The sequence below is a fragment of the Nematolebias whitei genome, chromosome 16 (genome assembly GCF_014905685.2).
Source record: "Nematolebias whitei isolate Nwh7 chromosome 16, NemWhi1, whole genome shotgun sequence".
NCBI lineage: Eukaryota > Metazoa > Chordata > Actinopteri > Cyprinodontiformes > Rivulidae > Nematolebias > Nematolebias whitei.
This window is the reverse complement of record NC_056513.1, coordinates 1770917-1776530: the sequence shown is the minus strand read 5'-3', so window position 1 is coordinate 1776530 and position 5614 is coordinate 1770917.

Below are 5614 nucleotides of genomic sequence, written 5' to 3'. Positions count from 1 at the left end.
TAGTTTCAGTGTTCTTTTTAAGACTATTAATTCTATTTTAAGTCTGCCAGCATTGAGGCTTCTATGGATACGTGGAGTGATTTTTTTCCAGTATTTTGTTGATAAGATTGTTGACCAGGTCATTGGTTCCACTCTTGACATTTGACCCCTCCATCTTCGTCCCTTGCTCAGCAGTCTTGAATCAGTTTGAGCCCATTTCTCTCACAGTTTTAAAGGAAGTTGTTCGTCATATGAAACCCACAGGTTCCTCTGCTGACCCGACCCCTACATCTTTTTACAAGAACTTTTAGTCTCTAGTGGAGTCTTTGTGCTTCCTATTAATAGCAAATATCAATATTGCTATATATAGCAAGCATATATATTAAAAACCAGGGGCTGCACTTGTGGCAATATTGTTATAAACAGTAATAATAGCATATAAATAGCAAGTGAAGCCCCTGATTTTTAAAACGTGTAGTAGTGAATTTATTGATTAAAAACTGGCCCTTAGGTTTATTTAAACTTTAGCCTGGTCTCAAAACTTCCCTTCCTCTCTAAAATGTTGTAAAGAATAGTTTTTATTTAATAGAATGCCTTCTTGGGTGAAAACTGAATGTTTGAAGTCTTCCAGTCTGGTTATAAACATTCACACAGCACTGGAATAGCTTTGGCAACGTTTGTATTATTGTGTTCTTCTTTTTGTGACTGTAGCTTTTGTCGACCATGGTATTGCTATTTTGTGTTTACAGCACTGGGTTGGGATTGCAAATGCAACGTTATATTGTTTCTGTTCCTATCTGAGTGACAAAAACTTTTGTGTTAATGTTGAACATTTTTTATCCACTTCAAAGCCTCTTTCCTGTGGGGTTCCTCAGGGCTCGATTCTTGAGCCGCTTCTGTTTTCACTGTACCTGTTCCCTTTGGGTTCTGTTCTTGGGAAACTTGGTATTTCTTTTCATTGCTATGCCAATGATTTATCTACCCTTATAACCAAATTATATATTTTGCCCCATCCACCCTCTATTAAAATGTTTTGTTGACAATAAGGCTTGGATGGATTCAAAATTTTAAATCTTAAATGACGAGAAAACTGAGGATAATGTGTTCAGCCTACTGCTGATATTTTTCCTGCGAACGCTCTTGAGCCGTATCTTGAGCAGTCCATTAAGATCTGGGCAACATTCTAGACTCAGATTTGAAGTTTAATAATCAGCTTCACTCTGTTCTTCAGAAAAGCTTCATCCAGTTACAGCAGATAGTAAAACTTCAGTCAGTGGTGAATAAACCTGATGTAGAGAAAATAACTCATGCCAACCCAACTTCACCCTTGTAATGAACTTTATGTCAGGGTCAGTGACGTCTCCTTTTCATGTCTCCAGATTGGCCAAAATGGTGTTGGTCATCTTTTAACTGGAACTTAGATTTGAACCCATTCCACTTGTCTTGTTCTCACTTCACTGGCTCCCTGTATGTCATAGAATAAAAGTTTTTTTTTCTGTTGACTTATAAATGTGGGCAGCACGGTGGCGCAACTGGTAGCACTGCTGCCTCTCAGCGAGAACGTCACTGGATCAAATCCCGGCCGGGGGCCTTTCTGGGTGGAGTTTGCATGTTCTCTTTGTGCTGCATGGGTTTTCTCCGGGTACACCAGTTTTCTCCCACAGACTAAAAACATGCATGTTGACTGATTGGTAACTCTAAACTGTCCCTAGGTGAGAGAGAGAGTGAATGGTTGTTTGTCTTGTTTGTCTCTATGTGTCCATGTGATGGACTGGAGACCTGTCCAGGGTGTCCCCCACCTCTCACATGGTGATGGATAGATATGAGCACCAGTGACCCCCACAACCCTAAAAGGATGAAGTGGGTAAAGGACAGGTGGACGGATGGACAGATGGATGGATGGACAGATGGATGGACGGACAGATGGATGGATGGACAGATGGATGGACGGACAGATAGATGGATGGATGGACAGATGGATGGATGGACAGATGGATGGATGGACAGATGGACGGACGGACAGATGGATGGATGGACAGATGGATGGATGGATGGGGACAGATGGATGGACGGACAGATGGATGGATGGACGGACAGATGGATGGATGGACAGATGGATGGATGGATGGACAGATGGATGGATGGACAGATGGATGGATGGACAGATGGATGGATGGACAGATGGATGGACAGACAGATGGATGGACAGACAGATGGATGGATGGACAGATGGATGGATGGACAGATGGATGGATGGACAGATGGATGGACAGACAGATGGATGGACAGACAGATGGATGGACAGACAGATGGATGGATGGACAGATGGATGGATGGACAGATGGATGGATGGACGGACAGATGGATGGACGGACAGATGGATGGATGGACAGATGGATGGATGGACAGATGGATGGACGGACAGATGGATGGATGGACAGATGGATGGATGGACAGATGGATGGATGGACTTATGAATATCTAAACGGTCTTGCACTCTCACATCTCATGGACTTGGTTCAACGTTCTGTTCAGATCAGCTGCTTTTGATTGTTCCAAGAAGCAGGTTGAAGCTCAGACATCGTGCTTTGTCACTTGTGACTCCTAAACGTTGGAACAACATTAGACAAGCCTCTTCACTTCCTGTTTTTAAATTCCTTTGTATAAAACACTTTTGTTTTATTACATTTAACCCAGAGACACTTTATTTAATTGTTCTGTCTGGTTATTTTCTTCAGTTTTTTATTTCTTTGTTGCTTTTTTAATCTTTATATCTTATTTTATTATAGTTTTGAAGCACTTTGGTTTAACTTGCTGTTTTTAAAAGCTCTTTATAAATTATTTGACTTTATTTGACTCTTAAGACTGTCATCATGTCTGATAAAGCACTAATTATTGATACATTTTGACAGAAGGTCATTTCAAAATTGACCAAACTCTCCCTTTAACATGTCAGTGATGTAATTAACTTTAATATTTATGTTGCAGTGCCTTGCGTGGTTTGGCACTTGGGCTTAGAAGCCATTTCCACACGTGCACTACAGTCCTGTTATTCTCTAGAGTTGTTCAAGTATGACAAAGATCTGCTGTTGACTTCTTGCAGATATTACCCAATTAGAAATCCTAAACATTGGTAGGTGTGCAGAAAAATTATTTTGGAACAATTCATTTAATGTTTTTAAAAGACAGTGCACTTTCGTCATTATTTCAAGAATATAAATGTGCCAAGATGATCGCAACGGCCAAGTTTCATCCGATGTCCTTTCAGAGTTTTGAATGCGAGAACGTGCAGGAAGTGGAGCAGCTACATTTCATTTCAGCGTCCTGTTTATTCCTTCCAGTTGTTCAACCTCTGCAGATGAGCTCAAACATTTACTGTAATCAACACAAGCAGCAGTCAGCGTGGAGCTTTACAAATATTCACTAGATGCCGTAGCAACGATTTCCATCATACTTGTTGCTTCATGTCATGCCTGATCCACTCATGTGAGAACGGCAGCGGTGGGTGGGTGAAGTCTGGAGACGACTGTCCACACATTCTGCAGAAACTCTGTGGATTTAACGAACTCAGCTGCACCGGCTCGGTTAACGCAGCTCGTCTGGGCTTGTGTGAGAACTGTCAGTAACTGTTCACGCCTGGAGAAAAAACTGCTTCTCTGTGTACAAAATTCATTTTATTTATCATTTCTGTTTAGCTAGTGGTTACTGTGCACTTTTCTAACATGTGAAAATCTTAACATACTTTGATAAATCCATGCTATTCGTGCTGCTGTTGTTCAGCGCATTGGTTTTGCACCATTAAGTGTTTAGTGTATTCTTACTTCATATCTTAGATCTTATTACCTTTTCTTTTACATTTTACACTTTTGTTTGATGTAACTGGGACCCTGTGTACACAATTTCATTCCACCACATGCACCACATGAGGTGGAATGACAGTAAAGAAGCTTGACCTTGATAAAGATTGGGCTCAGGGCTGTTTAATGCAGACCTGCAGCGTTAACTAGAAGAATTCATCAAAGTGACAGAGCTAAAGAACTTTACGATCAGAGAAAACTGACGCACAAATCTTAGTCCAAACAAACAAACGTTTCAAAAAAATTAAAATAAGTAAAAACTGACCTGAACCTCTCAACAGTTTGTCTTTTTTTCTTGGAGGGGGGGGGGGGGGGAACTCACGTGCACCAAGTTTCTACAACCATTAAACACACATTCAAATGAAATCACAAATAAAAGGTGATCTGCCAAACTGAGTTATTCATTTATTCCATTATGTTGTTAATTCTCTTGTGTAATGTAACATGAACTTCTTTTAATCCAAGAAACGACCAGAAATCTCTGTTTAATTCAGTTTATTTAGATTCAGACGTGCACGCCTCGTGCAGTGCTCATCACTGTGGCATTTTATAAACGTGTCATAAATACTTCTAATAATGCCTCTGATCCACCACTCCACTCTTTCAGTAATGCAGCAGAAAATGCATTTACGCTTTTACGAACAATAAAATCCTAAATTAACCTTTCACTCCAATTATTCATAAATACTTACAAAAGTGGGAAAATATAGAATTTAAAGAAAAAGCTTTGCTGCGGTGAGATTTTTAAAACAGAAACTTAAAATAATCCAAACAATAAAAATAATGTCAGGAAACATGAAGATAATTTCAAAGCATGGAACACAAAACATCTTTGAATCACAGAAAAACGTCCAGTTGATTTGTTTTTAAACTTTTTAGGTTTGCCCAGAAGATTGAGAACTTTTTTCAGAAATATTAATTGAATCAAACTTTTCCGTTTTCCTCCTAATCCGCTGGCATCAGTACTGAAAAAACACCTCTCTTCACAAATGGCACCACAAAGAATAATTGGTCAAGAAGTTGTTCTTTCAGCTTCAGTGTCTCTACTTTTCTTTTGAGCAGACGTCTAATATTCTCTAATATTTAAACAAATCAGACTTTATCACTGCGAAGACCCAAACAGAGAAATCCCCATTTAAGTCACTTTGCTTGACAGTATCATATAAACAGAGTGCCAGAGTCTTAACTGGAGTTACTGGGAGAGATCATCTCTCCAGTTTTAGTTTCTCTCCATTGGCTCCCTGTCAAATCCAGAACTGAATTCAAAATCTTACTTCTAACCTACAAAGCTCTCAACAACCTAGCTCCATCTTATATTACAGATCTTATTGTTCCATATTTTACTAACAGAGCACTTCACTCTCAGACTGCAGGTTTACTTGTGGTTCCTAGAGTTTCCAGCAGCAGAATGGGAGGAAGATCTTTCAGTTCTCAGGCTCCTCTCTTGTGGAACCAACTTCCAGTTTCTGTCCATGAGGCTGACACATTGTCCAGTTTGAAGACTGGGATTAAGACTTTCTTTTTTATAAATCCTATAGTTAGGGGTTGACTTGGGTTTCCTGAGCTGTCCCGTAGTTCTGCTGCTATAGGCTTAGACTGCTGGAGGACAAACTGACCACATGTCCTCTCTCTGCTGCGTCTTTACTTACTCTACTCTGTTTGTATTTGTAATTATTTCTATCTTCACATGTTTGTATCTTTCCTCCTATAGAAACCGCACCCGGACTATAGAAACCGCACCCGGACTACAGAAACCGCACCCGGACTATAGAAACCGC